The sequence below is a fragment of the Canis lupus genome, chromosome 1 (assembly GCF_011100685.1).
Source record: "Canis lupus familiaris isolate Mischka breed German Shepherd chromosome 1, alternate assembly UU_Cfam_GSD_1.0, whole genome shotgun sequence".
NCBI classification, from domain to species: Eukaryota; Metazoa; Chordata; class Mammalia; order Carnivora; family Canidae; genus Canis; species Canis lupus.
Genome location: NC_049222.1, coordinates 86590016 through 86611253, shown reverse-complemented (window position 1 = coordinate 86611253; position 21238 = coordinate 86590016). Strand labels below are relative to the sequence as shown.

The window sequence follows — 21238 nt, the reverse complement described above, 5'->3', positions numbered from 1 at the left end:
CTGGCATGTGTGTAAGAAGAGGCTACAGCTAAGCACCTGGTGCAGGGCCAGAAGAAATGCTACTGACATACAAATACGCTGAGTCTTCAGGAAGAAAAATGACCCTAGAGAATATGCAGTAAGAGAAATTCACTCAGAACCACTAAGGAGCTGAATTCCTTTTTTTTTTTTTTTTTGTTTTAGGATTTTACATATTTATTCATGAGACACATACATAGAGAGGCAGAGACATAGGCAGAGGGAGAAGCAGGTTCCTCTCTGCTTGGCTGGGACTCGCTTCCAGGACCTGGAATCACCACCTGAGCCAAAGGCAGATCCTCAACCAATGAGCTACTCAGGTGCCCCTGAATTCTGACTTTAAAAGTTGCTGTGGGGGGATCCCTGGGTGGCGCAGCGGTTTGGCGCCTGCCTTTGGCCCAGGGCGCGATCCTGGAGACCCGGGATCGAATCCCACGTCGGGCGCCCGGTGCATGGAGCCTGCTTCTCCCTCTGCCTGTGTCTCTGCCTCTCTCTCTCTCTGTAACTATCATAAATAAATAAAAATTAAAAAAAATTAAAAATATTAAAAATAAATAAATAAATAAATAAAAGTTGCTGTGCCACAGATGAAAGTAACCGCCACGGGTAAAATCAAGGAAAGGAAAAAGACTGTAAGCCGCATGCCTCCGCAAGGAAAAAAAAAAAAAAAAGGAAAAGATGATTCAAAAGGGTATTGGCAACATATAAAGTATTAATAGAAATTAATGGTAACCCCTCCCATTTGAGAATTCACAATGTTGCCAACCACGGTGAGAAACCGAAGTCTCAATGGAAAAATGAGGTATCTTCCAATTTTTGAAGCTACTGGAGCCTGAGAGAAGCAAGTTCAAATTCCGACTGGAACATTTAATCATTGTGGGACTCGAGGCAACTTCCCAAGTCCTCCAGGCTTCAGTTTTGTCACGTGTACATCAACAAGGCTGCAGATCAGTAATTACGCACGGAGAGAGCACACTATATGCAAAGCATCTCCCACAGGCCGCAGTGCATGTTGGCGCGCGCACCCACACCCACACCCACACCCACACACACACACACACACACGCACCCGTACAGTACAAGGAGCTGCTGGGCCGCCTGGGAGGCTCAGATCGTTGGGGGACCGCCTTTGGCTCAGGTCGCGATCGCAGGGTCCTGGGACGGAGCCTCGCTCGGGGCTCCCTGCGCGGTGGGAGCCGGCTTCTCCCTCTCCTCTGCCCCTGCTCATTCTCTCTCTAATTAATCAATCAATCAAGTAATCAATTAGTTTATTTATTTATATATACATGGAGCTGCGTACGATGCCGAAACAGACCCGACGCGAGGATGGCCCGTGTCGCGAGCCGGGGAGCTCCGGCCTCCGGTGTCAACAGCGGCGCTGAGGCTGCTCGGCAGCTGCGGGGACGGCCGGGGTGTGCGCGGCCGCGCGGGTCCTCCGCAGCCTGTGAGCGCGGGGCCGCCGTAGCCGCGGTGGGGGCGGGAGTCTCCCGCTGCCAGGGGCCAGGTCACCCCGGGGTCTCGCTCTCAGCCGCTTCGCTGCCTGCGCGTACGGCGTTGCTGTGACCTGGGGTCCGCGGCCCTGCGGTCGCTCCCAGCGCCGGACCCCACGGCCCCATCACGGCCCCATCACGGGCCCATCACGGGCCCATCACGGCCCCATCACGGCCCCATCACGGCCCCATCACGGGCCCATCACGGCCGCGGGCGTGAAAGCCGGGAGGGGACGCCCCGCGGGACCCGGCAGGGCCCAGCGGCCGCGGCGGGTCCCGAAGCCAGCCCCTAGGGGTCACCCGAGCGACGGCACGGCCGCTCCGCCGCCGCTCGCCCGCGCCCGGGCCGCCCCTGGGAGGAACACGCGGCGCGGAGCCGGGGCCCGGCGCGCGGAGGGCGGGAAGCGCGCGGGGGCCGGGGCCGGGGCGCGGGGACCCTCGCCCCGCACCTGCTCCGGGGAGGCGCCGGCTGCTCGCGGAGGGGGCGGGGAGCACCTCACAACTCCAGACTCTGGTTTTCAGGGTTATTGCTGTAGATTTAGGACCGGGGTGTGGACTCTGACGGCAAAGGGGAAACAAAGAATTAATGGATCAGAACTTTTCTTCCTTTGTTCCCCTCTGCCTCTAACCGCATTTAGGATTTTTTTTTTTTAAGATTTTCTTTATTATTCATGAAAGACACGCACACACAGAGAGGCGGAAACATAGGCAGAGGGAGAAGCAGGCTCCCTGCAGGGATCTCCATGCGGACTCGATCCCCCGCCCCCCCCTACCTTGGGGGTGACACCCCGAGCCACCTAGGCTTCCCCCATTTACATTTAATGGCTTGTGCTAACTCACTCTGCTGGAAAAAGTAATAAAGCCATGCTGACTTACATGTGCATACTAGTGAATAGAATGTTTTCACAAACAGCGTCTGGTTTGAGCCCCCTAACACACCTGTGGAATAGACAGGACAAGACATCCCCATTATACAGATGTGAAGAGTGAGGTCCAACAACCGTAACCGTAACAGTGCCCAAAACGTATTCACTTCGTCTGGAAGAGATAAACATATCCCTGGTTCTTAAATTAAATATTTTGTATGATTAGCCCATACAAAATATGGCCCATAGCCCATAGTATATAAAGACTCGGCATTATTCAAACTCCGTATTCATCATCTCTGCCCGCCCCCCCCCCCTCCCCTCCTCATTATATTTGCTGGTCACAAGAGGGAAAAAGTTATAGCCCACAGCAAGGAAGAAGACAGTTCTAGATGAAAAGAGACTTTAAATACACACTAAGTACAATCTATGATCCTTGATTGGATCTTGATTTGAATGAATCATTGAAAGGCACATTAGGGATCAAATGGAAAATTTTGAATATAGAGTAGGAACTAGGTAACACTAAGGAATTATTGTTAATCTTGGCAGGGATGATGATGCTATTGTAGTTGTTTTTTTTTGTTTGTTTTTTGTTTTTAATTTTTTATTTATTTATGATAGTCACACACACAGAGAGAGAGAGAGAGGCAGAGACACAGGCAGAGGGAGAAGAAGGCTCCATGCACCGAGAGCCCAACGTGGGATTCAATCCCGGGTCTCCAGGATCGTGCCCTGGGCCAAAGGCAGGCGCTAAACCGCTGTGCCACCCAGGGATCCCTGGTATTGTAGTTGTAAAGAAAAATGTTCTTGGGGCACCTGGAAGGCTCAGTGGTTGAGTGCCCACCTTCCTTTGGCTCAGGTCCTGATCCCAGGGTCCTGGGTTGGAGTCTCAGATCCGGCTCCCCACAGGGAGCCTGCTTCTCCCTCTGCCTATGTCTCTGCCTCTCTCTCTCTGTCTTTCATAAATAAGTAAATAAAATCTTAAAAAAAAAAGAAGAAAAAATGTTCTTGTTTTTAGAGCTTCCCCATGATATCTTTTAAAAATGTTAGCACACAAATAAATACATAAATAGTAAATGAAATATATTAGCAAAAAATAATAATGAAGCATATGTGACAATATACTGACAGTTGTTAACTCTAGGTTATAGATATACATATACATATTTATTCTATTTTTCTTGAGGTTTAAAGTTTCATAATAAGTTTTTAAAAACTGCTGAGAAAAAAATTAATTAATAAAACTGCTGAGAAAGACAGTGACTCATTCTTCCTTTTACAAGTGTCTTTGTCTTTTAAATATTTTTTTGTATTTTGACATTTTCTTTGACTCCTTTTTAGTGTATAGAAAATTTGATGGGTGTGGTGTCTGGCTGGCTCAGTTAGAGGAGCAAGTGACTCTTGATCTCAAGGTCATAAGTTCAAGCCCCACATCAGGGGTAGAGATTACTTGAATAAATAAATAAACTTTAAAGAAAAAAAGAAGGAAAATTTGGTGTGAAACATAAATGCGAAAGAGGCCTCATCTTACATCTGATTGCAGTTTTAAAGCTATAATTGTCTTTGATCTCACCCTGCAGATTACAAATGCGAGCCAGTGCATAGAATGTAAAAAATTCTTTTTTTTAATTCTTCATAAAAGAAAATAAAATGGTGCTCTGAAGGGTGCTGTGATTTTTGTTGTTGTTGTTGTTTTCTTTTTTTCTTTTCTTTTCTTTCTGCTTTTGGTTTTGAAACCATTTCAAACTTCCAGGAGTTGCAAGAACAGAATGAGGACTCCTGTGGACACTTCACCTGGATTCATCAATTGCTAACACTTTGCCATGTTTGCTCACCTCTTTTTCTTTCTATCTAACACAGTTATATGCATTTTTTCTGGACTATTTGAAAAGAAACGGCAGAGGTCATTCCCTTTTACCTAAACCTAAATACTTCAGTGTGGATTTTATGGGAATGGGGACTTTTTACAAAACAACACAATTATCAAATTCAGGAATGTTTAGCATATACAGTCTGCACTCAAACTTTGCCCATTGGCCCACCAACATCCTTCACAGCATCTCACCCCAATCTAGAATTCAGGATCAAGCTTATGATCATGCATTGCATTTGCTCTTAGTCTGGAACAGCACGTTAGCCTTTCTCTGTCCTTCACACTTGAACAATGAAGAGTATAGTCCAGTTGTTGTGCATAATTTCCCTTAATTTAGGCAGAAAACCTAATAACGCTCTTTCATTGTAATTCCAAGGATTTTACCAATTCAACCTCTATCTTCTTCAAGAGGTAGAATTATATTTACAGAAGAAGAGAAAAATTAAACTGTTAAACTTTGAAAGTATATATAAAGAATATTATTCTCGGGCAGCCTGGGTGGCTTAGGGGTTTAGCGCCGCCTTCACATCAGGTTCCCTTCATGGAGCCTGCTTCTCCCTCTGCCTGGGTCTCTGCCTCTCTCTCTCTCTCTCTCTCTCTCTCTCATTCTCTGTGTGTGTCTCTCATGAATAAATAAATAAAATCTTTAAAAAATATATTATTCTCCCAGAGAAGATTCAGAGAGGCTTCAACGGTGAATAAGTTAGTTAAATAAACCTACATGACATTATCAGGTTTTTTTTTTTTTTAATCAGGTTTAAGCTAGGTGAAAAGATTAACTGATGACTATAATAATTAGCAATAAAACATACTATTAAGGGAACCTCTGGTGATCTCTAAAAGTTTGGGTGTCTTTTAATTTTATTATTATTATTACTTTTTTTTTCTTTTTTACTTAAAAAAATAGCACATGGGGTGCCTGGCTAGCTCAGTTGGTGGAGTATGAGACTCTTGATCTCAGGGTCATAACTTCAAGCGCCACGTTGGCCATGGAGCCTACTTTAAAACAAAACAAGAAACAACAACAAACAAAAGCCTTAAAAAATAACATACATTTTTTTAAATCTGGGATGTGTAACTGGCAGAACTGGCCATAAAAGCTTTAGGGGTCAATACAAAAGTATTGTATTTTCTTACTTATACAAAAGTAATAAAATCAAATTACAACTGAAGATATCTTCCAGAATGTGGATTCTCAGATAGAAGTAACATCAAAGATTCCCCAATCAACTGATATTTTACCAAAAAAAAAAAAAAAAACAAAACAAAAAAAAAACCAAAACCCAGACTATACCCTACAGAAACACTGAGAAATGCACACAGATGTTTGTACAAGGATTTTTCCCCAATACTGTTTATAATAATGGGGGCAAAGGAAATGACCTCAATGTCCATCAATGGAAGGGGTCTTTTTCATTAGGCAAATTCTTCAGAAGTTATTTTTTAAATTTGCCAGGGGCAGGGAATGATTGCCTGGCTGGCTCAGTAAATGATGCAACGCCTGATCTCAGGGTCATGAGTTCAAGCTCCATATTGGGCGAGGAGCCTACTTTAAAAAATAAATAAATAAAAAGTTTTTTATTATGAAAAATTTTTAAAAATATTGTCAGGCAGCCCCAGTGGCCCAGCGGTTTAGTGCCGTCTTCAGCCAGGGGTGTGATCCTGGAGACCCAGGATCGAGTCCCATGTCAGGCTCCCGGCCTGGAGCCTGCTTCTCCCTCTGCCTGTGTCTCTGCCTCTCTTTGTGTGTGTGTCTGTCATGAATAAATAAATAAAGTCTTAAAAAAATTGCTTTGTCAACATATTAGATTCTCTATAGCCATTAAATAATTATGCAAATGTATTTATTGAAACATGCCCATCATATATGAAATGGCATAGCAAACTCTAAAATATCATCTATAGTAAGTAAATGCATATAGCTGGTGTGGAAACAGAAAAAATCTGAAAATTAATATACTGAAATATCACTAGTGATAGATGGCCTCCATGCAAGACGAGAATTGATTTCAATTGACTATTCTATCTTTAATAAAGCATGACTTTTGTATCAATGATTACCTCATTAAACAGGAAGAATACAGTGATTTTCATTGCAAGAAGAAGCAAATTTCGGGATCCCTGGGTGGCTCAGCGGTTGAGCGCCTGCCTTCGGCCCCGGGCGTAATCCTGGAGTCTGGGGGTCGGGTCCCACATCAGGCTCCCTGCATGGAGCCTGCTTCTCCCTCTGCCTATGTCTCTGCCTCTCTCTGTGTGTCTCTCATGAATAAATAAATAAAATCTTTAAAAAAAAAAGAAGAAGCAAATTTCTTTTCATTTTCACTTTTATCAGTGAATATTAACCACCTCCAAAAGCATGTGGAAGAATGCTTTGGAATTGTTACTGGCTAGAGACATTATTTGTAATATCCAGGTTCAGAAATGCACTAAAGATAACAGGGAAGAAAGCCATACCAACAGTGTATTTGAAAATGGAATTATTATTTTAACCAGAGTTAAAATCTGAAAAGAAAACAGAGTATGTCTTACTCATTTGAGATTGACATGCTGTGGAAAAATTTTGGGGTGGGTAGAGATATGGATGGATGGATTGATGGATGGATGGATGGATGGATGGATGGATGGACAGATAGATATAAGGATGGACAGATAGGTGGATGGATGGATGGATGGATGGATATACAGATGGACAGATAGGTAGATGGATGGATGGATAAATGGATGGATGGATAGAAAGATGGATGGACAGACGAACAGACTTCAATATGTGTGAATGTTCATGGCATACCATTCCATAAAGAACTAGAAGCAGCTGGGAAGAGAGTTGGACAGGTAGACTGATTCTAGGTTTTCATCCTTCCATATTTACAGGCAATTTCCACAGTGACTGTACTTTGTTTAAGTTATCACACCCTCCTAAGAAAGAGAAGGGAGAAGTTCAGGCCTCTGCTACTTCTCCAATCTCTGCCCAATAAATCACCCTGTATTGGCAACAAAGAGTGGATGAAAGCATGGTGAAGAGATAACCACCACTATTTTAGGAATTCTTACCCTCTGGAGGAGGTGTGGGGCCCCTGCAAAGTCTAGAAAAAGGTATACTCAATTCTGGCTCGATTTCAGGAGAATCTTGACTCCCTAGAATCCCATCCATTAATTTTGTTAAGTCTCACCAAGTCCATGTTAAGAACTCCCAAGCTTGGCTACTCCTTGGCTGAGCTAACCTGTAGCAAGGGATGACTAGACCTGGCAATGACAGGCAGAACTGGCCATAAAAGCTTTAGGGGTCAAGCCCTTGTATTCCTATTTGACATAGGGGATCTTGCTACCTTGAATGTAGCTGAAGCAAACAGGCACTTAAAATTAGGAAAGAAGGGGACTGAAGTTAGTGTATTTTTCTGGTTAATATTTTGAGTTAAAACAATGCCTTTTAGAACAAGTAATTCACCACAGTCCCCAGCAGTGAATTAAGGACCAGAATCCATGATTTCTCACAAAGAAAAAGAAAGAAAGACAACTGAGCATGCATTTATTTATTCAACGATTTTTTTTTTTATTCAACAAATCTATATTGAGTTTCCACTGTATGCCAGGCCTTCTTCCATGAATGGAGACATAACAAGGAACAAAACAGACAAAGTAGCTGCCATGCGGAACATGCTTTTTTGTCGAGGTGGGGGATGAAGACAATAAACACGTAAACAAACAATTATAGGATATAATGTCACAGGGTCGTAAGTGCCAGAAAGAAAAATGCAGTAAAGGAAAGACAAAAAGAGCAATGGGAAGGTTTTAGGACAGAGGAGAGTTAGGGGAGGTTTGGCTGAGAAAAAGACACTTGAACAGATGCCAGAATAGAGTGAAGGAACAAGCCATGCAAGCATCTGGGGAAAGATTTTTCCAGGAAAACAGAACAGGAAATGCAAAAGCCCTGGAGAGAGAATGTGCTCCATGTGTTAGAAGCAGATAGGAGGCCGCTGCTGTAGGAGGGAGGTGAATAGGGGAGATAGTGGAGCAAAGTCCAGGAGGGATGCCATGTGAGGGTTTAGAGGCCACAGGAGGGACTTTGTCTTCTAAGACTCATGGGAAGCCACCAGAAGGAGGCTTTTCAGAAGGGCAGTATCACAATCTGACTTAAATTTTATGACAGCTCACTCTAGCTGCTGTGTGGAAGGGAGTAGGAGGGTGAGTGTGAAAGCAGAGACAAGAGAATGTTTCTATTTCCCTTTCTGCATGGTACTGGTGATTTTTGATGGTCTCGGGGAAGAGAACATAGATATAAAGATTACTGGATCAGGGGCAGCTGGGTGGCTCAATCAGTCAATTAAGAGTCTGCCTTTAGCTCAAGTTCATGATCTCAGGGCCCTGGGATCCAGTCCCAGGGAGAGGGAGTCTGCTTCTCCCTCTCCCTCTGCCCACTTGTGCTCTTTCTCTCTCTCTCTCTCTAATAAATAAATAAAATCTTAAAAAAAAGATTATTGGATCAAACTCAATCTTTCAGACCAGTTCATTCTATCAGTATGCAGGCCCTGGAAATGAGACAGTAATCACCCACCTAATACTAGCTGTGATACTGTGACTTATAATGAATATACATAGATTTGGTCTTTGTCTCCATTTCCGGCACAGAGCTTCTAAAACCTTTGGAATTTCCTAAGTGATAAGAGTGACAACAGTGGGGCAGCCCTGGTGGCGCAGCAGTTTGGCGCCACCTGCAGCCTAGGGTGTGATCCTGGGGACCCAGGATCGAGTCCCACATCGGGCTCCCTGCATGGAGCCTGCTTCTCCCTCTGCCTGTGTCTCTGCCTCTCTGTGTGTGTGTGTATATGAATAAATAAATAAAATGTTTTTTTTAAAAAAGTGACAACAGTGTATTTGGTTGTGTTAATAAGGTGTCTTTAAGGCCGAACCTAAGGATGGGGGCTGGTTACATGGAGAACCAACCATATGACTAAAGAGTTGGAACATTCAGTCCCATCCCCCTGATCTCTGGGAAAGGAGGGAGCTGGAAGTTGAATCAATCGCCAATGGTCAGTAATTTAATCAATCATTCCTATGTAATGAAGCCTCCATGAAAACCCAAAAGGACAGGGTTCCGAGAGCTTCCAGGTTGGTGAACACACAGAAATTTGGGGAGAGTGGCTTGCTCTAGAGAGAGCATGGAAGGTCCACATCCTCCTTTGCCCCCATACCTTGCCTTAGGCATCCCTTACATCTGGAAGCTCCTGAGTTATATTCTTTTATAATAAACCAGGAATCTAGTAAGTAAAATGTTTCTTTGAGTTTTGTGAGCTCCTCTAGCAAATTAATCAAACCTACGTTGAAGGTCTTGGGAACGTCCAATCAATCCATAGATGGCCAGTCTGAAGCCTAGATGACAAACTGCCTTGTGATTGGTATCCTTTTTTTTTAAAGCTAAACTTCTTTTTTTTTTTTAAAGATTTTATTTATTTATTCATAGACACAGAGACAGAGGCAGAGGGGCAGAGACACAGACAGAGGGAGAAGCAGGCTCCACGCAGGGAGCCTGATGTGGGACTCGATCCTGGGTCTCCAGGATCACACCCCAGGCTGCGCCAAACCGCTGCACCACTGGGGCTGCCCTTGTGATTGGTATCTGATGTGGGGAAGTAGGGGGCAGTCTTGTAGGACTGAGCCTTTAACCTGTGGAATATGACACTGTTTCCAGGTAGATAGCGTCAGATTTGATTTGAATCGCAGCACACCCCGTGGGTATCTGAAAATGGCTTTGTGGTGTGTGAGGTTGCAGGTGTGGCCCATACCTCCTTGTGAAGCAACAAGAAATATTGCATCCTAGCATCTAAAGGATTTAGGGATTGTGGTCTCCATCATATTTCCATTAAGTCACCAATCTGGTACCTGTAGAATGAATCTAGTAGGATGATTATAGACTACTGCAAACTCAACCAAGTAATGGCTTTATCACAGCTTCCAGGCCAGATACAGTATCTTAGACAGGGATTAGTATGACCTCAGGCACATAGACTGCAAGAATCTGCCAACAGACATTCCTAGACACAGTGTTTCTGTTGGACACTGGTACCCAGCAAAATCAGTTGCAAGAACAGATGATAATCTAGCTAGACTTCTGAGACAAGTCTCAACCCTGGAGGTCTAAACCAATAATACCCCACTTTGGAAAGGTAATTGAGATAACAGTTGAAGTCTCTTTCTTCCTCCAGTCTGGAAGAGTGTCAAGATAGCTTTCCACAGCCATCAAAAAGAATGAAATCTTGCCATTTGCAACGATGTGGATAGAACTGGAGAATATTATGTTAAGCAAAGTTAAGTCATTCAGAGAATGACAAATACCATATGATTTCACTCATATCTGGAACTTAAGAAACAAAACAGATGAACACAGGGGAAGGGAAGGAAAAATAAAAGAAGATGAAAATTGAGAGGGAGGCAAACCACAAGAGATGCTGAACTCTAGGAAACTGAGGGGAGATGGTGAGGGGATGAGGTAATTAGATGATGGGCATTATGGAGGGCACTGGATGTAATGAGCACTGGAGATTATATGAACTGGTGAATCATTAAATTCTATCCTTGGAACTAATAATACGGTATATGTTAACTAAATTGAATTTAAATTTAAAAAAATTTAAAGATATCTTTCCATAGATCAAGCTTGTGTACTCGATCATTTTTACAGCATTTTTGTAAATATTCCTGTTCACATTCTACTTCAGCTTTGGATGTGGTTACCAGGGGTCTAACCCTTGGATTTCTAGACAGCATTGCCCTCTCTGGCCAAATGTGCACTTTCCCTAGAAAGCCATATTCCAGCAATGAAACTTGTGCTCTTGTGTATACCACCTGCGCATACATTATATAGGCCATATGTAAATACCCCAAAGAACAATCACGGTTCTTAAGCACTCTGAAAATTTTTCTATGTAAATTATTATAAACAATTTCAAAGACTGGGACAATAGAAGTCAATTTTGATTTTGCAGATGTGTTCTTGTCTATCCCAATCAGAAAAGAGGACCAGAAACAGTTTGAGTTCACACATAATAGACAACAATATACGTTTACAGTTTTCCCTCAGTGTTATATTAACTCTTTCCTTCTGTCATAGTATAGGTCAAAGAGATCTAGATCATCTTGAGAGCCCACAGAACATCCCATTAATCAATGACACTGGTAACACTGTGTTGATTGGACCAGATAACATCAGAGGACTTGGTAGGACACATGTCCTCCAGAGGGTGAGAGGCTTGCTATATCTATAGCTGAAGGAATATTTTATCTTGTATCTTCTACTGTGAAGAAGGAAGCATGGTGCCTTCTGGGCCTCTTTGAGTTCCAAAGACAACACGTTATACAACTAGAGATAAGGCTTTGACCCATATACTGGGTGACACAAAAGGCTGTCAGCCTTGAGGGAGTCCCAGAGCAGGAAATAGGTCTGCATGAAGTCCAAGCTATGGTGCTAGCAACCCTGTCATCAGGCCCTCTGGTGTCAGAGACACAGTGCAGTCTTTACAGCAAGTCCCAGTGGAGAACCCCAACACAGGCTAACCTCTCCAAGTACTGCCTCTGAGCTGGTCCTCAAATTATGCCTTCCACAGGCTGCTCCGACACTCCCTCAGCATGGCAGTTTCTGGTGGAACGGAGTGTGATAGGACCATGATTGCAGGCCCACTCCCACATTTCCTATGCTGTAGAGTGAGTCTGAGTCCCTGCCTGGTCTGATACGTTACGTAGGATACCAGAACAGTCTGGTTTTGTTTTGTTTTTTAAGAGTTTATTTATTCATGAAAGACACAGAGAGAGAGAGAGAGAGGCAGAGACATAGGCAGAGGGAGAAGCAGGCTCCATGCAGGGAGCCTGATGTGGGACTAGATCTCAGAAATCCAGGATCACTCCCTGAGCTGAAGGCAGATGCTCAACCACTGAGCCACCCAGGTGTCCCCAGACCAGTGTATTAAACACTTTTTTTTAAAAGATTATTTATTTATTTATTCATAGAGACACAGAGAGAGAGAGAGAGAGAGGCAGAGACTCAGGCAGAGGGAGAAGCAGGCTCTATGCAGAGAGCCCGACATGGGACTCGATCCAGGGTCTCCAGGATCAGGCCTGGGGCTACAGGCAGCACTAAACCGCTGCGCCACTGGGGCTGTCCTTAAACACTTTATAAACCCTTACAGAATGGTTCTGGCTGAGGCTCAGAATGTAGAGAAAGGCAAACCCAGGCTCAGAATATGTGTCTATTCTTGAGAAGAAACTACTGGCCCTTCCAAGATAAAATGGATCCAGCAGGGTCAGTTGAGCAGCTGCCTTCGGCTCAGGTCATGACCCCAGTGTCCTGGGATGAAGTCTCTCATAGGGCTCCCCGCAGGGAGCCTGCTTCTCCCTCTGCCTATATCTCTGCCTCTCTCTGTGTGTCTCTCATGAGAAAATAAATAAAATCTTAAAAAAAAAAAAATGGACCCAATATGTCAACTTCTCTCCCAGGGTCAGTTGCTGGCAGCTGGACATTCATCAGTGGCAGTCTTGGTAAGTGTGAATCAATAATGCTTATTCCCTGCATAATCTCCTGTCCCACTACCATGGCCACTTGATTCATGTGTCTATCATGCTGGCACTGAAATGATGAATGATAGGACTAGCTGTCAGTCAACTGACCAGGTCATTGTGTCTACTTGGTTGTTTCATGCCTCTTCTGCTGCTACTCTCTGAGACATGTTAACATTTGACACGTTTCATACCCACACCTGTATTTCTATTCATATACTTCTACGCCAGACTTCCTAGTCTGCAACCTTCCAACCTCCTTTCCTTCCAGACCGCTAGTCAACTGGCCAGGCCATCTGCCACTGTCCATGAGTTCCTATATATTCTAACCCTAGTGTACATCTCTTCCACACAAAGTACACTACTCAAAGTTCTATCCACTGGGAGGATTTCCCCTTGCCATTATCTTTTAAGGTTGCTGAGAGGTCTGTAGAAAAGATATGATCCATTTTTAGCTTGCCCTCCTATGCAGGCTACACCCATCTGCAAAACAAACTTGACTGCTTTTTATTCTTTGGCTGGTCATGCAGAATGCCCATACAGTCCTGAGTACGCGCTGAAGAGGGGCACTGGGGCAATAGTGGTTAGGGACCATGGGGTTGTCTGGGATCCTGCTCATGCAACTTACTTGTACCCTCTGTTCCTGATATTCTCAATTCTAAATGTAGCACCTTCAGTTTATGATGGATTGTTGCTAGGACCCCCTTATTTAGGACTTGGTTGATCTGCCCCAGTTCATGATGAGAAATTTTACTGCATGATCGCTTGGTGACCAATTGACAGGCCTTCTATCTTGACCAGAGCTTTACAGCATGACAGGAATCATTTTTTCAAAGACATGTGATTCTCTACTGCAGATAGCATGGCTGTGTTCTCACTTCCCAAGGCTCTAAATTGTGATCCCCCACTGGGACTTGCCATAAAATCCTTCCTTACCAATCACAGCTCCAACACCATGCAGTGTGCAAGATCATATGGCCTGACTGACAGGGCTGCTCATACCTCACCCTGGGCCTGACACAGAGTACTTTCCTGCACAAGATCCCACCCAAACCTAGCAGGCCTGCACATCATTGCTGCAGCAGAAACCAAAAAAGTATCTTTGCCTTCAAGTTTTTGTCTGTTTTTTATAAACATGACAATGAAGGTGGTTAAAACCTGGAGGACCCAGCAGAAATACTTCAATTTACATGTAGGAACCCAGCTTGGGTAAATAAAAGGTAGAGAATACAACCCCAAACCATCTAGGATCTTTCTTCTTAAGGCATGCAAATATCAAACTTTCTAGTTGATTAGTCAGGCATGAGAATTCTACCTTAAAAACAAAAAAGTACATCCTGTTGTCCTCATGTCTTGATCTCACATGGGTTCTTGTCAGATATTAATACATTACATTTTTTTTAAGCAGAGGAAGTGGCTAGGGCAAATTATTTTCTCAAAGGCTGAGAATAGGGCAATGCTTCATTTCCTCCCACCACACACTCAGAAAAGATAGCTATCTGGCTGGAATTCATAAAGTTTTTACTGCCTCAAGTCTAGCAGAAGGGTCCCAACAATAATACAGTGTCCTAAGTGACCCAATTTTCTACTATAAATAAAAGCTTTGTACTTGTGATTATTTTAGGGGAATCCACTCTGGAAAATGTTCAGAAAAGTTCAAGCTTAGCTGGTACTGTTTTTCCTGTCTCATGTCCTTTATTTATTTATTTTTAAAGATTTTATTTATTTATTCATGGGAGACAGATTGAGAGAGAGACACAGGCAGAGGGAGAAGCAGGCCCCACGGCAGGGAGCCCGACGTGGGACTCGATCCCAGGACTCCAGGATCACGCCCTGGGCCGAAGGCAGGCACTAAACCGCTGAGCCACCCAGGGATCCCTAACTACTATAATCTTATGCTAAGTATAATCATATTTAATTTTCCAGAAAAATCTAGTAAAGTAAGGTTATGTGAGGGGTTTAAGAGGCCAATCCTGGTCTTAATGATTTGCTGGGAAAACACATGAGACTCAGCATATTATCACACTCATGGCGTTGAGTTATAACAGTAAGTAGATACAAAGAAAAATTGGCATTGGGAGAGGTTGCATAGGGTGAAGTATAAAGGAAGCCCTGAGCTTTCAAGAGTCTCCTCCTAGTATAGTCATGCAGGATATGTTTAATTCCTCTAGAAATGAGCTCTGACAATGCATGCAAGATGTTATCTACCAGAGAAAGCTCATTGGAAGACTCAGTGCCCAAGATTTTTATGGGGGCCTGCTCATACAGGCACTCTGTACTTAGCATGTCTCAAATTCCAGACTCCCAGAAAGAACTCAGGTGTTTGGCATAAACCATTTCTTGCCAAATCCAAACTGCCAATCAAGGGCCAACCTTGCAAGCAGGCCTTTCAAAGAGTGGCAATCTCAGGACCGCTGTGCCTGTCTATGCTATGTCTTGTAGCTGATTTTCTGCATACAGGCACGATTATCCCGATTATCCCTCTTAAAATATATTTTACATGGGGGATCCCTGGGTGGCTCAGCAGTCTAGCGCCTGCCTTTGGCCCAGGGCATGGTCCTGGTCTCCTAGGATCAAGTCCCACCATCGGGCTCCCTGCATGGAGCCTGCTTCTCTCTCTGCCTGTGTCTCTGCCTCTCTTTGTCTGTATCTCTGATGAATAATAAATAAAATCTTAAAAAATAAATAAAATACTTATATTTTTATATTCATATATATTATCCATTTTTAAAAGATGTAAAACTGAAACTCAAATAGGCTATCTTGCTTTAAACCATACATGTCATATATGGCAAAGCCAGTATCTGAACCACAGTATATCTGCCTCCAGAAGCTGTGTGTGTGGTTTTACTACTATGTTGTTGTATATCAAATCATAGCATCTAATGTACATGAAATATATTTCACACTGAGATTATCTTACATGCATACAGATTCCTCTATGAATAAATCCTTTCACTGATAATTATAGCTGCTATCAGCCTACAGACAGAAGGAAGAAAAGGAAGAGGTTTTAGTCTCAATATTTCTCATTTCTAAAAGATGTAAGAGGACTTCTGCTTTCCAGTATTGCATCTAAGAAGCTTAGAAGTTGTCACTCCATCGTAACAAAAAGTAAAAAGCTGAACAAACTAAAATATCAACATTTCTTTTTAGATTCCTTAGAAAAGGGAAGTCCCTGGGCAAACCACTGTCCCCCTCCCCCCAAATTGGAGAGACTGACAGGTAGATACAGAGAACTCACCAAAGCAAATACTGCCAGGGGAACCAGTGTCAGGGCAGGGAAACCTGAACTCTCACTGATGAATTACTGGAGGCTCAGTGTAGACGAGTCCAAGAGATACAAACTCCAGGGAACTCAGTTATCAGCAGGACCCCATCCTTCTGCTGTACGTCCTGGAGCTCTACCACTTTCTCCCTTGGCAGGAGGAGGGAAAAAGGAACTATTTTGAAATACATTAGATCAGGGTACCTAGCTGGCCCAGTCAGTAGAGTATATGACTCTGGACCTCGGGACTGTAGGTTTGAGCCCTACCTTCAGTGTAGAGACTTACTTAAAAATAAAACCTAAAAGGGATGCCTCGGTGGCCTAGTTGGTTAAGTGTCTGCCTTTGGCTCAGGTCATGATCTCAGAGTCCTAGGATGGAGTCATGCATTGGGCTCCCTGCTCAGTGGGGAGTCTGCTCCCTCTACCTCTCCCTGCTGCTCGCAATCTCTCTCTCTCAAATAAATGAATAAAAATCTTTTTTAAAAAAAGTAAGTGAATGGGACAAACATTAGAAACACAGACTCAAATTCAGAGTAAAAAATTGGCGGTTGCTGGAACGGAGGTGGGTAAGGGCACGGGCAACATAGATAAAAGGAATTAATAGGAATAAAATTCCAGTTATAAAATAAACAAGTCATGGAGATGAAAAGTACAACATAGAGAATATAGCCAATAACACTGGTAGAAATTAATGAAGAAATAACATGTGTATTTGTGAGCCTTTTAACACAAAAATAAGGCCGCCCATGAAAAGGGTTTATCTGCCCTCTTCACTGTAATAAAGCACAAATACAAAAACATAAATACGTTGTCTAAAAATAATAATGAATCAATCTATTCTTATCCATTTCTGCAGCGCAGAGAAACTACTTTGTAGTGTCTATACCATGATGTTTGCTCTGCAAGCTTCTTGCATTTGATTTGCAAAGCAGAAAAGGATCCTCCTATAGGGCATCATTTATATATCAGCACAACAAATACTTTTATCAACTGCCAATCCTACGAAAATGAGGGGCCATTCATGCTTCATCTCAGCTGCACGTTTCCTATCAAATCATAGCAGCTTTATATAAATGAATCAGGGTAAGACTTAAGGAAGGAAGTCAGTGATTACTTCACTCTCCCCCTAACCCATATGTCCTTTCTTTGTCTCCCTAAACAATGCTTTTATGACCCAAATGCCACTCTGAGTCTTGGTAAAAATTTCAGCCCCATAATTTGCAAATGAAGTGAGCTTGAGCAAGCTACTATGACTTTCTGAATCTCAGTTTACTCATCTGTAAAATGGGGACAAGAATATATCTCATGAAATGACTATAAGGATTTAATGACATAATGCATGTAAAGTTCTTGGCACACTGGCTGGCATTAAAAACATACTCAATTTAATTTGTTTAATTACTATCACTCTAACCACAAGTGCCATTAAGTGATCACCCACAATCTTTTTTGAAATCAACGCAATCTATTAGAACAGACTTTTTCTTTCTCTCTCTATTTTCCCCTCCTCCTTCTCTGTCTCTTATTTTTTCCCCAGTAGCATTTATGCAATGCTAGCATTATTCTTCTCTGTGGGGGCTGGATATTGGGAAAGTCATGGAAAGATCCAAATGGGACATTTGGTGCCAAATGTTGAGTGTTGGGATCCATCTGGGACTTTTCCTGTGCTCATGAGCAAGAGCTGAACGTCAGAAGATGCCAGACGGCAGGAAAGTGAGAACCAGCTGCGACCTGGAGATAACTTTGGAGCTAGGAATGCGGCTGCATTCGCTAGCACTTTTTTGTAATCTTTCTTTTTTTTTCTAAAGATTTTATTTATTCGTTCATAAGAGACACAGAGAGAGAGAGGAAGAGACATAGGTAGATGGAGAAGCAAGCTCCCCACAAGGAGCCCGATGTGGGACTCGATCCAGCATCCTGGGATCATGCCCTGGGCCAAAGGCAGATGCTCAACCACTGAGCCACCCAGGTGTCCCTTTTGTAATCTTTCCTGATAAACTTCTGCTTATTTGGCATGTGGGTGCCTAAGGTGATGGGATGATGGGAGGGAATTGTGCAACAGATTATCCTAATATATTAAAACTTTACTAAAGTTTACTCCTTCAAGGGCAGCCCGGGTGGCTCAGCGGTTTAGTGCCACCTTAGGCCCAGGGCGTGATCCTGGAGACCCGGGATCGAGTCCCCCAGGGCGTGATCCTGGAGACCCGGGATCGAGTCCCACGTCAGGCTCCCCACATGGAGCCTGCTTCTCCCTCTGCCTGTGTTTCTGCCTCTCTCTCTCTGTCTCTCTCGAATAAAAAAAAAAAAAAGTTTACTCCTTCAAGGTAAAGCTATAACAGTACGTAGCCAGCTGCCAAGATGCCAGTAAGCATCATGAGCTTAGACTGGCTTATCTTTCCTACATTTCCTTGTAACCCCACTTGGGCCCAGTAGTAGTAGTGTTTCATGAGGAATTGGGAGTGCTGGTAGCAGTAAGAGTTTGCTTATTAAAGGATCTAGTTTGGGCAGCTCTGATGGCTCAACGGTTTAGTGCTGCCTTCAGCCCAGGGTGTGATTCTGAAGACCAGGGATCGAGGCCAACGTCAGGCTTCTTGCATGGAGTCTGCCTGTGTCTCTGCCTCTCTCTCTCTTCTGCGTCTCTCATGAATAAATAAATAAAGTCTTTAAAAAAAAAAGGATCTAGTTTTTATTGTGATGAGAATTTCACAATTTATACATATTTCAAATCATTAGGCTATACACCTGAATTTATGTTATATACCAATTATACCTCAATAATAATAATAATAATAATAATAATAATAAAGCCCCTCCCCCATAAGGATCTAGAACATTTTACCCTAAGTTTAAAAAAAAAAAGCTCAAAATTTGTAGTCACAAAGATTTGGAGTTCAAAGTTTACTTCTACCATTTATAGCTCTGTGTCTTTGGATATGTTCCTTTACCTCTGGAGCCTTGGAAAACAAGACAACAGCATCTGTTCTCACTACTTTAGGATTCAAATGGAGGGATGGCTGGTTGGCCTAGCTGGTGGAGATCTCAGGATTATAAATTTGAGCCCCACGTTGAGTGTAGAGAGGACTTAAAAACAAAACAAAACAAAATCTAAGAGTCATATGGATTAGCAATTGTAGAAATGTGTTATAAAATGCCACATCATAACAATATTATGGTACCACCTAAAGACTGCCTAGGAGTAAGGCTTTATGCAAACTTTTCAGAGAAAAGTGTTTCCTGCCTCCAAGAATGAGCTGAATGAACTGAACCAGAAGGTGACACTCCCCAATAATCCAGCAATTTAATGAACACCCCAAATAAAAACTCGGGAAAAGGGGACACCTGGCTGGCTCATTCAGTAGAGCACATGACTCTTAATTTTGGGTTCATGAGTTGTCACCCCATGTTGGGTATAGAGTTTACTTAAAAAAACAAAACAAGGGATGCCTGGGTAGCTCAACAGTTGAACATCTGCCTTCGGCTCAGGGCATGATTCCAGAATCAAGTCCCACATCAGGCTCCCTGCAAGGAACCTACTTCTCCCTCTGCCTATGTCTCTGCCTCTCTCTCTCTCTGTGTCTCATGAATAAATAAATAAAACCTCAAAAAAAAAAAAAAACCTATAGAAAAGTACTAGTTTCAACATAATATTTTTAAAAACTATTAATTGCTTTCTTTCATAAATTTCTCAATAGGAAACACTACACTTAAAACAAAATTAAAACTGTAAAATTAAAAGTTCACCCAATGTTTAAAATGACAAGCCTGGTCATTTATTTATTAAAAAACTAAAATAGGGCAGCCCTGGTGGCTCAGCGGTTTAGCGCCACCTTCAGCCCCAGGTGTGATCCTGACGACCTGGGATGGAGTCCCATGTCAGGCTCCCTGCAAGGAGCCTGCTTCTCCCTCTGCCTGTGTCTCTGCCTCTGTGTGTGTGTGTGTGTGTCTCATGAATGAATGAATGAATGAATGAATAAATAAAATAGAGATTTGAAGTAGTGCAGGTCCCTTCAGACTTTCTTATCTATAGGAATAATGGTATAGTCTGTAAGCCACTTGGAATTATCTCAGAAAGATGCTGTTAGCAAATATGAGTAAAGTTGCTAAATATTTTCAGTTTGATTTGTTAGCCTATTAAAAGGTTTGATAGGCCATGCCTCAGTTTCCTCGTAATAAGTATTATGGGTTATTTTTATTTATGATTGATTTTGTCTTTGAATATTTATTCTATCATGTGACATACATAAATGTTATAAGGAAGTAAATTTGCCTGAGCCCATTAATAACAGCAGAGCAAGTCAAATTTCGACAAATGTGAAGGTCATGGTTGCCTAAGATCATTTTTTAAAACACAGACTTCAAAACATAAAAATAAAAAAAATAATAAAACGGACTTCCTTTTTCTATCTGTTCTGTCTTCAGAGATGCCAATCCTTTGTAAAGAACATGAACAAAACATCAAGGTATATTTCCATCTCTGCAGGATAGTTTTCACTTCACTGAAACCTAATACATAGATTTTGTGTAGAATATTCTAAAATTATTGGGGTGCCTACATTAACATTTAATCAGTTTTTTAAATTGTTTTTTTTTCATTGAAAATTATTTTTTTCATAATATGCTGTATTTTACAAAGTTTGCAACATTTTCAAAGAATTTTCCTCTCCGTATGAATAGTCTTTTTTCTCCTTAGTTACGTAATAAGTGGAACTATGCGAAAGAAGCCACTGGTTTAAAAATACATGGCAATATAAAAGGCTTTTGTTTTCGTTTGCTTTGAGGAAATTCAATATAGTGGTGTAGCAAGGTTGGCAGGGGTGCTCTTAGAGAGAAAAGGAGGCCCCCATGCCCCACTTTCAAGTGTTTGAAACTGAACTTGTATTCTAGGCCATGTACTATGTGTGGCGGTTAGGTCCTTGAATTAGAATATTTTGCATAGACGAAGAGAGCCCTTTTTATTAAAGGAAGTGTTTTGTAATATATATGGGAAACAAAAATAAGGTGGAGGCAATTGGTACCGCACTGTGATGTCGGACTGCTAGTGCCAGATTCTTTATGTCCCAAAACACGGTAGTCTTTGGTGGTTGGATGCGGGATAATTTCAGCCCTCTGTTGGCATTGACACTATGAAAGGAAAATACAAAGTGAGTATGGTTATTTTGATGCACTCTCTGTTAAC

At 42.5% G+C, this 21238-nt stretch overlaps 1 long non-coding RNA gene across 1 annotated transcript in view; it reads right to left on the bottom strand.

The window, feature by feature from the left end:
* Positions 1-1972: 1972 nt before the first annotated feature.
* The window catches only part of LOC106559439, a 66971-nt gene continuing 47705 nt past the window's right edge, over positions 1973-21238 (bottom strand). The window contains exons 5-7 of the long non-coding RNA XR_005354183.1: positions 21078-21183; positions 2385-2447; positions 1973-2066 (exon numbers count right to left, since the gene is read on the bottom strand). This is a non-coding gene — a long non-coding RNA (uncharacterized LOC106559439). The remainder of the gene's footprint in view (positions 2067-2384; positions 2448-21077; positions 21184-21238) is intronic.